The sequence below is a fragment of the Saimiri boliviensis genome, chromosome 11, assembly GCF_048565385.1.
Source record: "Saimiri boliviensis isolate mSaiBol1 chromosome 11, mSaiBol1.pri, whole genome shotgun sequence".
Classification (NCBI taxonomy): Eukaryota; Metazoa; Chordata; class Mammalia; order Primates; family Cebidae; genus Saimiri; species Saimiri boliviensis.
The window spans coordinates 112862920-112875147 of record NC_133459.1 but is presented as its reverse complement, the minus strand read 5'-3'; the positions used below and the strand labels follow the sequence as shown (position 1 = coordinate 112875147).

At 36.9% G+C, this 12228-nt stretch overlaps 1 protein-coding gene across 1 annotated transcript in view; it reads right to left on the bottom strand.

Moving 5' to 3' along the window:
* DPYD (dihydropyrimidine dehydrogenase) overlaps positions 1 to 12228 on the bottom strand; it is an 856217-nt gene that overhangs the window by 183177 nt on the left and 660812 nt on the right. The window lies entirely within an intron of this gene.

The following is a 12228-nucleotide window of genomic DNA, read 5'->3' as shown; positions in this document are numbered from 1 at the left end:
TGGGGCAGCTAGGGGGTGCCTGACCGAAATTCAGGGAACAAAGTCTTGAGGAAGTGCCAGGCACCTAATGCTGAGGTCCGGTGTAAGCCCCTGTCTAGAAACTCTGCCTTCAAGGTCCTAACTTGCCTTGAAGATATCTGAAATGACTCCATGGTCATTCTTCCACAGTTTTGATGAATAAAAAATGAATAAAACCTGGATTTCTTCTATCCATATTAATCTCTTTAGCAAACAGTCACTTAATCACATACTTAGTATTCCCTCTTGAACACATTCTTTTATTCTTTATGTGGCTAGGTTGAGTTTTTCATATTTTTCTGTTCTGCTTCCCCTTTAATTATAAATTCCATCCTTAAAACGTTTCTCTCTCTCATTTCACTCTAAGCTGCCACTATGTAGCACCTTCAATGCTTTGCTGATTAGATAGTTCTTCTGCCAGATATTTATCATTCCTAAGTTTTGTCTTCCTCAAAATGCTAGAACATAGACACAATTCCACCACATTTTTTTTTTTTGCGACTGTACAAGGATAGCTTTTTACTCCAGTTTCCAATATCACATTGGTTATTTCCATCTGAGATCTTATCAGAATACCCTTTACTATCCATATTAGCACCAAAATTCTGATCATGACCACCTCAGTAATCTCTAAGAAGATTTAGGCTCTTCTTGTAGCTCTTGTCTTCTCCTGAGCCCTCATCACAATTGTCCTGAAGGCTCTATTCATGGCAATCTAGACTTTTTCTAGCCTTCTCCTCCAAACTGTTCTAGCCTCTCCCATTACCCAGTTCCAAAGTCACTTCCACATTTTCAGATATTTGTTATAGCAGTAGCCCCACATCTCTGTATCAATTTCCTGTCTTAGACCATTTTGTGGCATTATAACAGAATACCAAATATGTTTCCTTCACACCATTCCAGCAGAGTGGCATACAGAAAGCACTCTATTTGTCAAAGGAAGAGAAGAGGGAAGAAAAGTAGTAAAGAAAGCAATAGAACCACTAACAATTTCCCTTTAGGAGTCTAAATTTATAAACAATGGGAGAATGGCTTTAGTCTTCCCAAAAGAAAGATACATGGCCATCGTGCAGTTGAGAGGCACAGTAATATTCCAGTAGAATGAGTATAGGCAATAATTTTTTATTCTTCCTTTCCCCAACTCTGTGTTCTTACAATATCTGAACCAAGTGCTGATATTTCTCATACTCAAGGTATTTCTTTGTGTTAAATATAGAGGAATCTAATTAAAACAGACACATATTTTCTGTGAAAGATCATTAGCTACACCATTCCCCATTCGCATGGACTTGTGCTCTAAAGGCTGTGAGGGGGTAAAACATGGGGCTGGTAAGCTCTGCTACAAGTGTGGGGCCAGAAAATATTTCATATAAATAATGGCTATTTAAGGATAGGGTTTGGGAGACAAATGTTTGGCTCAAATGAAGAAAGGTGCTGTGAACATTGGAAATTTGTCTGCTAAAAGAGGAAGTAACAGTGAGAAGGACAAAGATATACTTTGTCTAGTTATGTTCTTCCAAAGCCATCCTTGCCTAGTTAAAACATTTTAAAGGTAAGTTAGTTATTTAAGTTCTCTCTCAAACTCTTACGTATTTTGAGCAAATTTATTCAGGAGGATTTCTGCCCTTAATATCTGCCTCTTTTATTCATTCCCCAAGCATTTACTAAGTGTCCACTACTATATACCAAGTATTTTGCTAATCCAAGATTTAAAAATGACCAAGAGGACATTTCTGTGCTGAAAGAACTTTCAAAGTACTGAAAGACAAATGCAAATAACAGCCACACAAAATGATAAGTCCTTTGACAGAAACACACTGAAAGTATGTTTCCCATCAAAAAAAGCATCAAATTCATCTAAAGAATTCACAGAGAAGGTTTGTTTGCATATTGAAGGAAACTAGGATTTCCCCAGACAAGAGATAAGGCTGAAGTGTGGGGAGCACGGGACACTGGAGAATAGAGCAGTTCCCTTTGGCTGGAGCACAGCTGAGCCTGGGGGCAGGGAGGGAAAACTAAGGAACCAGGCACAGTGGCTCATGCCTGTAATCCCAGCACTTTGGAAGGCTGAGGCAGGCAGATTGCCTGAGGTCATGAGTTCAAGAGCAGTCTGGTCAATATGATGAAACCCTGTCTCTACTAAAAATACAAAAAAAATTAGCCGAGTGTGGTGGTGTGTGCCCGTAATCCCAGCTACTCAGGAGGCTGAGGCAGGGGAACTGATTAAACCAGGGAGGTGGAAGTTGCAGTGAGCTGCACTCCAGTCTGGGTGACAGAGCGAGACTTGTCTCAAAAAAAAAAAAAAAGAAAGAGAAAGGTTCTTAGGAATGCGCTTGTGGGCATCATTAACAAGGAATTTGAAAATAAAAGAAAATTAAATGTAGTGTAGAAAATGGACAGAAGCATTCAGGAAAATAAAATTAAATCAGGAAGCAGTTAATTTCAGTATTCCCAGAGTTAGTCTTGTGGAATTAGACAAAAAGTACCAGCTCAGAAAAACTTTAAGTGAGTGGGTTCTTTGGGCTTTAGAGATCAGTCAGATATGGCAATACTTATCAAAGCCTCACCTGTCCTCTTAGAAGAGGTAATGTGCACTGGAGGTGAAATTGTAATAAAGATCAAAGAGAGACTGCTATTTTAAATTCAATCTTTTTCAAGAAATCTGCATATTCTCCACACTCTGCCAGATCCTATGTTTTGAAAACCCCATAAAAACACATTTTGTTAATACAGATTAAAATAATGCAGAGAACGAATTACTAGGGCATACATATATAGATCATTTTCAATTTAGTCCCTACTCACTACTGTTTTCTATCTTACCACGTCCCCAAAGAGCTGTATTCTCCTTTCTCCCACTTGGTGAACTATTGAATCACAATATTCGAATAGAAGGACTTCCACACTTTGAATAATTGATCTCAAGCGTATTCCCTGATGATTTGACATTCACTTTGTTCTTCTCCCTGAAGTATATTTATATCAATAACTGCAGCTTCACTTGCCCTTATATCTCAGTGTTCCTTTTTAAGAGCAAACTGATATCATAAGATAATTGCTAGCCTCTCTTTGAAAATTTTTATTCTTTCTGCAATTTGAACTTAGGGCAACAGACTTTGTCAAAGGCAAACCAGCACATTTTTCTCTTTAAAAACTCAAGTTTTGAACACCTGTGAAAGGTCTCAATTCAAATTGACACTCAGCCAAGTCCTAGGAAAAATAAAACTCACAGTCCGGTTTATTTTTCTCTACTCCCCCCCCCCCCCAATTTCCTCTACATTTAAAAGAATATTTTTTGGCCACATGAATAAAAACAAACAAAAATATAGCAGAGAGCACAAGCATAATAGCTACTTTTTAGAATGGGCTACGTTTAGCTATTCTGTTGCTTCTAATATGAATCTTTATTCGCACAATTAGTCAGATATGGTATGTCTTTTAACTGAGTACATGATCAACAACCTCTCCTAAACATGTTAAGGACTTCATTTCCATCTGAATTCTCCTGACAAATACTAAAATAGATAACCTTAATAAGGCACTAATGAGATCATTATAACTAGTTTTGTCTGTATTTAAAGTACAGATTTAAGATCTTCATTAATGATTAGCCACCGGAAAACTTTGTACAATCCCTTGAGTTATTTTTAAATCTCTATATACTATAATTACATATATTCAATCATAAAACTTTCCATGGTGCTGAACACAATTGAACTTTGAATAAGAACAAGTATGTTACAAATCTCGGCTGTTTAAAAAGGTTAATCTTTAAGTAGATTAATAACATAGTGATCTTCTCCCATTTCAAGCTTTTTTTTTTCTTTTTGACTGAGGAAAAGATGTGTTACTACAAGCTATTCATATCTTTCTGATGGACCTTACATGAATGACTTCTTTAGAATATGTAACAATCAGAACCCTGAACTTTCTATTATAAGTTGTCTCTGAGATCAGATAAGTAGTATATGCCCATCACTGGTCTTTATTTTCAGTTGTGCTAAAATAAACCAAGTGGGTTTTCTCCCATTAGTTTCAGAGGAGAGTGACAATTAATTGTTAAATTATATTTAAGCTGAAGTCAATGTGCTAAAGTCTCAACTCTAAAGTTGCCTAAGGGATCAAAAATAAGGGCATTTTACAAGTGGTACTACAAAATTAAAGAAGAGACAGAAATGTGATGTTTCCTTTCATTAAATGCCAAATAGTTATTTCAAACAACTTGTAGATGACAGTATTTTAATCGTATGACATACAATTTTCAAAATTAAATTGTTTTAAGTCAAATTTGCTAACAGTATCCAGCCAAAAGAGAAATTTTAAAAACATAATTCTCTAACTGTTCGGGCCTTTCAAAACAAGCCAAGGGTGAGGATTCTAAAATCTTTGCAAAAAAGGAATGCAGAAAATCAACACAGAATTATATAAAATCTGTTAAAGGCACAGCCTAGATATTCATCTATACATGAACTGCACTACTCCTTCTCACAAGATACTACTTTTTAATATAGTACAATTACCTCCATACTGACTGCAAAATGGCAGTTAAACCTTTAAAGTGTAAATCTTTGCTTTTGTGTGCTTACCTGCCAAGGACTTTAAACAGTGTGAAGAAAGGACCAAGGAAGGTGGTAAGCTATTTATAAATTGGAAAGTCTTTTTGCATTTATCTAGGAATATAGATATTGTCAATATGTGATTAAATTACTGCACCAGTTTTCCTGGAGGATTTGTATGTTTATTGCTTTTTTGTAAGACATTTATCCAGCTCTCTCAATCCAGTTCTCTTTCTTGCATGAGTTCACACATATTAAAATGCAAGTGTCTTGCTTGTCTGATATGTCATTTGCATTATTTGAAACCCTGAAGCCCCAATATTTCTTGATGTCTGTACAATTCAGAAACAAAATTATTTAGTAATAATTTTTTGGGGATAAGGCAATGTTCACTGAAATATACGTACAACAAAAAGTTCACAAGCCATCATTTCTATTTTCCTATTGAATTTTTGGGGTAAAGTTGAAGGAAACATTTACTTTTGAAGAAAGAACAAGACTCTAAATTATTATCATCACAGCCTGTGAATTATTCTTTGATGCCTATTGTGCTAAACAGGAGATTTTATACACCATAAAGAAGACAATATTTACTTTAGCAGTTTACATTTTAAAGACCAAAAATGAGAAAAATAAATATTAATTTGGATATATATACATCTAAATTCAAGGAACCTGGAACATGATACTGTTTGTGTATTTGTCCCTTCCGAATCTCAGGCTAGAATGTAATCCTTGATGTTAGAGGTGGGGCATAGTGGGTTATATTTGGGCCCTGGGGGCAGATCTCTCATGAAGAGCTTGGTACCATCCCTGCGGTAATGCATGAGTTCTAGTAACCTATTATTTCACACTCGAGCCAGTTGTTTAAAAGAGCCTGACATCTCTCTTGTGTCCTCTCTTGCCATGTGACACATCTACTCTCCCTATGTTTTCCCCCATGACTGGAAGCTTCTTGAAGTACTCACTAGAAGCAGATGCTAGCACTATGCTTCTTTTAGAGTCTGATGAATGGTGAAACAATCAAACCTCATTTCTTTATAAATTGCTCAGCCTTGGGTATTCCCTTACAGCAAGGCAAAATGGACTAATACAAAACAATACGAATCAAAGCACAAATACTCATTCATGATGATAATAATGGAAACAAAAATTCATTGAACATTTACTATTAGGTTGGTGCAATAGTAATTGTGCTTTCTGCCATTACATTCAACGGCAAAACGTGCAATTACTTTTGCACTAACATAATATATGCTGTTACACAGGAAGTTGCTCCAGGGTGTCAACAAGTGATCAGTGCTGGTAACCACTGCATCCTAGTGTGTGGATCTAGGCATCAATTACGTGCCAGGCAAATCCAAGATCCCCTGAAGTTCACAGACAAGAAACTGGATAAAGAATGTGATATAAAAACGATAGAGAGATGCACAGGATGCACAAGATGCATGGAATCGGGGGAAGGGCTTCTAAAGTAGTTTGGGAAATATAAGGAAAACAATGGACTGAGAAGCTGGTTCTAAGGAGAAAAGCCTCTATGTCTAAGGGACTGTATATTTGTAGGTACCACAGGTATAGAAGCAAGAGCAAGTGTGGCATTAGGTAAAAGTGTGAGTAGCTCAGCATGGTTGATCATGGCCTGGGGCAGCTATTGGGGATGGCAACAGATAAGTTTGGAGATGTAAGCTGGGACAAAATCATCCAGAGCACTGAATACCATGACTAGGTAAGTTTTCTCCTGGAATCATATTCCCTCTTCAAGTTTTAGTTAAAATGCTACCTCTCCCACAGTCTTCCCTGATCCTTCCAGAAAGAAGTGATCCCTCCCTCCATGGAGCTTCTACCTATCTTTATTTGAATTGCTCCTTTGACAGGTATGAAATTTTCTATTGCCATAGGTGGTGGAGTGAAAAGAATAGAGATTTAGGATTCAGAAGGCAAGGGGTTCTACTCCCAATTTTGTCATTTTGCAGTGGTCTATTTGTCTTTGGGCAGATCTGCTTACCCCTTTTCCTTATTTGTAAATTCTGGGTAATAGTAGTTACAAACATTTGTCATTATGTGTTATTATGAGTAATTATGAGTATGTGTGAAGGTGGCTTTAGAAATTTTAAAGTGTTACTTGAGTTGTCTGAGTGTATGTCATCTATTTCCTATAAGAATGGCACACCTTAAAAGGAACAAGAATTAGATTCTAGAAGTGGTGGATAATAGTTTTCCAATTATTTATAAGCCTAAAACCTTGATGATTTATTTATCTCAATCTTTCCTCTTTCCAAGAAACCTTCCTTCAGTTCCTCTCCATGATGAGTCAGCTTCCTCTCTCCTTGGGGCACAGGCATGTGAACTGCAAATGCCTTAACATGCCTTCTCTTGATCTTCTTCCTCTCAGCTTCTTTTGCTGAATTTTCTTACTCTTCCTGTTTATAAAATGCTGAAATAGTCATTGGACCTCTTGTTTTCTTTATCTGTATGTATTTTTTAGTTTATCTCAACAGGTTCCATGACTTTTTATATCATGTGATGTTTATGACATGAAGGTTCAATTTATGTATTTGGTTTTTTCTTCTCCTTGAACTTCAGGGTCAAATATCCAACTAATGAATCTATACCTTCATCTGAATGGTTGATAAGACGTCTTAAGTCTAACCCATCCAAAAAGAACTATTCTTTCCCAAGGCTGATGTTTGTAATGGTGTTTTCTAGGTTTTCTTCTCGGACTCTTACAGTTTGACGTCTTATATTTGAATCTTATGACTAAGTTCTCAAAAGCAATTTCAACAACAACAAAAATTGACAAGTGTGACCTAAGTAAACAAAAAATCTTCTGCCCAGCAAAAAGAATTACCAACAGTGTAAACAGACAACCTACAGAATGGGTGGAAATACTTGCAAACTATGCATCCAACAAAGATCCAATATCTGTAATCTATAAGGCATTAAAGACAACAAGCAAAACAAAAATATATCCATTAAAATGTGGCCAAAGACATAAACAGACACTTCTCAAAAGAGGACATACAAGTTGCCAACAATGAAAACATGTTCAACATCATTAATCATCAGAGAAATGCAAATCAAAGCTACAATGAGTTGCCATCTCACACCAGTCAGAATGGCGATTAAGAAGTCAAAAAAACAACAGATGCTGGTGAGGGTGTGGAGAAAAGAGAATGTTTATACACTGCTGGTGAGAATGTAAGTTAGTTCAGTCACTGTGGAAAGCAGTTTGGTGATTTCTTAAAGAACTTAAAACAGAACCAGTGTTTGAAGCAGTAATCTCATTACTGGGTAGATATCCAAAGGGAAATAAATTGTTCTACTGAAAAGACACATGCGTTTGTATGTTCATCACAGTACTATTTACCATAGGAAAGACATGAAACAACCCAGGTGTCCATCAATGGTGAATTGGATAAAGTCTGGTACATATATACTATTGAATACTATGCAGCCATGAAAAAGATTAAGATCATGTTCTTGGAAGCAACATGGATGCATCTGGAGGCCATTATACTAAGTGAATTAACACAGGAACAGAAAACCAAATATTGCTTATTCTAGCTTTTAAGGGTGGGGGGGTGCTAAACATTGGGTATACATGGACATATAGATGGGAACAACAGACACTTGGGATTACCAGAAGAGGGAGGAAGGAAGGAAAGGAAGCAAGGGTTGAAAAACAACCTACTGGGTATTATGCTCACTACCTGGGTGACAGGATCATTTATATCCCAAACCTCAGCATCACACAATTTACCCATGTAACAGACCTGCATGTATGCCCTTGAATCTAAAATAAAAGTTGAAATTTAAAAGAAGAATAAGAGTACACAAAAAACACAAAACAAACAAAATGCCCCCCAAATCAGAAATGAACCATTGATCCCCTCCCTTATTCTCTTGCCATAAAGCTATTCTCCAGAGTTTACTTAAAATGGCACTACTGTTCGTTCAAGTGCTTGGCCCAAACTATTTGAAGTCATTTATAATTCCCTTTCCTCTTGTAGCACACATCCAACCCATCAGTTAATCCCATTGACCTTCCTCTAAAACATATTCTGAACACAACATTCTCCCTCCTCCAATTCTTCCATTGCTATCACAACGGTCTAAGCTACCACGGTCTCTTGCTTAGATTCCTGAATTAGCTTTAAAAATAATTACCCTGCCTCCATTCTTATGCTGTATAGTCTGTCTGTCACACAACAGCAACAATCCATTTATTTAGAAATTGAAGAATAACCCATTTATTAAGAAATTGAAGTCAGATCATAGAACTACCTTAAAAAATCAGAATAAATCCCTAAATCCATGTAGGGCCTACATGATCTCTGGTTAGTCCTCCAATCTCATTGGCAGTTTTTCAACCTCCTATTCATCTTACGTCACACCATGCATCCTCACTGCTCTTTCTGAGCATTCTACTATATTTAGCCTTTTTCTGTACTATTTATTTAGTGATTGCCTAGTTCACCTTACGTGACTAACTCTGACAAATGTGCCAATGAAAGTGTTTACTGTCAATTCATCTCATGACTCAAGTCTGTTCCAGGAACTGCAAAGATTAAAAAGAATTTCTCTTGATTGCAGCTTAACATTTTCCTTATTCTGAAATGTTTCTTTCTGTCTTGAGCAATACCTAATTACTAGTAACTACCAGTAATGTTAATGAAAGTTTGCCTACTCAGGGGCTTCCTCTCATAAGAAAGTACCAGAAAAGCCAAAGTAATGTGTCCGTCTATTAAAAAACCTGTGTTTTTTTGATAATCCAAAATTTAAAAGTTATATTTACTGTCCGACTACCCCTTATCACATTACAATTCAGGGGAGAACCACCAGAAACTTCAGAAGGTAAATGGATGGGGAAAGAGATGTGCCATTGTTATTACTAATGTGCTAGCACATGACTAAGCTGTGAGAGTTAAACGTTTCTTAATGTTCTTAACTCAATGCCTAGATTTTAAAAGTCACAGATCAGAGCTGCAATTGCAACAAATTACCTATTAAACCCCCAGACCTCCTGTTGTTGCTCCCCTCTACAAGTTTCAAAAATGTGCGGATAAAAATGAGGACAGCCAAATGAAGCTAATGTGATGTGTATTTAAAAAAAAAAAGCATCACTGAGGAAGAAACAAAGTTTTCTGTGGTGTAGTAATAATGCAAAGGGCCAGGGAAATCTGTAACACTTATCTGATTGTACAGAGATTAATCTGTTTTTCTTACACAATGAAATTTACTATCAGTGTATCATTTTTAATTGTGTGTAGATATATACACACACACGAACAAACACATATACATAAATATATATTACACTCTTACTAAGACAACGGTATTTCATAGAAATTATATATTTTTTTCCACAGCTCTTCACAGATACTAAACTCGAACTTCTGAATGGCAGGAAGTGACTTTTAAAATACATGACTTGTTAAAAAAAATTCAGCTTTGATTCTAGATTCAGAGGACGCACATGCAGATTTGTTCCATGGGCATATTGCCTGGTGCTGAGGTTTGTGATATGAATGATCCTGTCACCTAGGTAATGAACATAGTGTTGAATCTGTAAGGCAGTAGATTCTGATATTACAATTTCCAAGGGTTTAAAAAAATTATTATATTAAGCTTAACACATACTTTTTTTAAACATGGCAGATTCCCCTGTATGAGAAGTTTTGGAAGATGAAAAGCAGATTGTGAAATGGTAACTGACTTAGCAGAAAAAAAGAACATTCGACATGTGGAACTCCCCAAAAGACAGCTAAAGACAGGGGGAACAAAGAGTAAAATGGAAGCATGGAGGCACAGTGGGTGAAGTGGGAAGACTGTCTGAAGACGGTATATAGAGCCAGCTGGACCCCAGTTCCCACAACCCTGTGCAGTCAGGTTTCTAGTGGTCCACTGGAGACAGAGATTTGTTTATTTATTACTTATTTGAGACAGAGTCTAGCTCTGTCACTCGGGCTGGAGTACAGTGATGTGATCTTGGGTCACTGCCATCTCCACCTCCTGAGTTCAAGTGATTCTTCTGCCTCAGTCTCCAGAGTAGCTGGACAACAGGTGTGCACCATCACGCCTGGCTATTTTTTGTATTTTTAGTAGAGATGGGGTTTTACCATGTTGGCCAAGCTGGTCTCAAACTCCTGACTTTAAGTGATCTGCCCACCTTGACCTCCTAAGGTGTTAGGATTACAGGTGTGAGCCAGAAATTCATTTTTATAGACGTGTACTAGAGATACTCCAGGTATCAAAACTAGTGTCAGGCTGTAATTGAGACAGGAGACTGAAAGCAGGGAAATGAAATGAAAGTCTGCATATTGAAAGTTGGGACTACCATTCATCCCTTGATCCTTTTTTAGAGAAATGCACATTGCTTTCATGATAGGAGATCTGAGGATCCTTCTAAGAAATTGTTTATCCCCAGAGAAAAGACCTGAAGATACCCACATTTGCTAGCCACAGTAAAAGGAAGAGCTTACCACTCAATCTCCTTTGCAATAAAGCTCCCTAACTGTTAAACTTCACTCACATATTCAAAGCTTCCAATCAACTTTGTAATGTCTCATACTTAAAAACTAAACTGAGGAACTTTGAATCCCCAGACATTTCAGAAGTTTTTCTACATAAACTAGAGAAACCAAAACAAATAATCAGAATAAACAAATGAAGAATGAGGCAGAAGGTATAGAGATCATATAAGAATTGAAGGGAAACTGTGAGAAAAAAACAAAAACAGTTAACACCTTCAGAGAGAGTACAGAAAGCACTGCATCCAAAAGATAAGGATGCAATCCAAAAGGAACCACCAAAGAAAATGATATCAATACGATGAAGAGGTATCTGTGCTCCCATGTTTATTGAAGCACTATTCACAACAGCTAAGATAAGGAATCAAACTAAATGGCCACCCACAGATAAATAAATAAAGTTTGGTATGGACACAATGGAATACTATTCGGCCATAAAACAGGATGAAATATTTTCATTTGCGGCAATATGATAAACCTGGAGGGTATTTATGTTAAGTGAAATAAGCCAGGAAGAGAAAGACAAATACTGCATGATCTCACTCACATGTGGAATCTAAAATAGTTGATTTCATGTAAGTAGAGAGAAGAAAAGTGGATACCACACATTGGGGAGAGGTTGGGGGAGAGCGGGCCTGGATAGATTAGTCAATGAATAAAAAGTTATAGTCAGAAGAAAAAAATTCTGTTGTTCCATTACACAGTAGGGTGATTACAGCAAATAATAATATAGTGTATATCTTAAAATAGCTAGAAGAGAAGATTTTAAATCTTATATCCAGAAAGAAATGATAAATGCTTAGAGTGACGGATATGGTAATTACCCTGATTTGATCATTATGCAATGTATTCATGCATTGGAACATCACAACATATCCCGTAAAAATATACGATTATCATTCGACTATAAATAAATAATTTTAAAAACTATCAGGCCGGGCGCGGTGGCTCATGCCTGTAATCCCAGCACTTTCGGAGGGCAAGGTTGGTGGATCACAAGGTGAGGAGTTTGAGATCAGCCTGACCAACGTGGTGAAACCCCGTCTCTACTAAAAATACAAAAATTAGCTGGGTGTGGTGGTGCATGCCTGTAATCCCAGCTACTCAGGAGGCTGAGGCAGAGG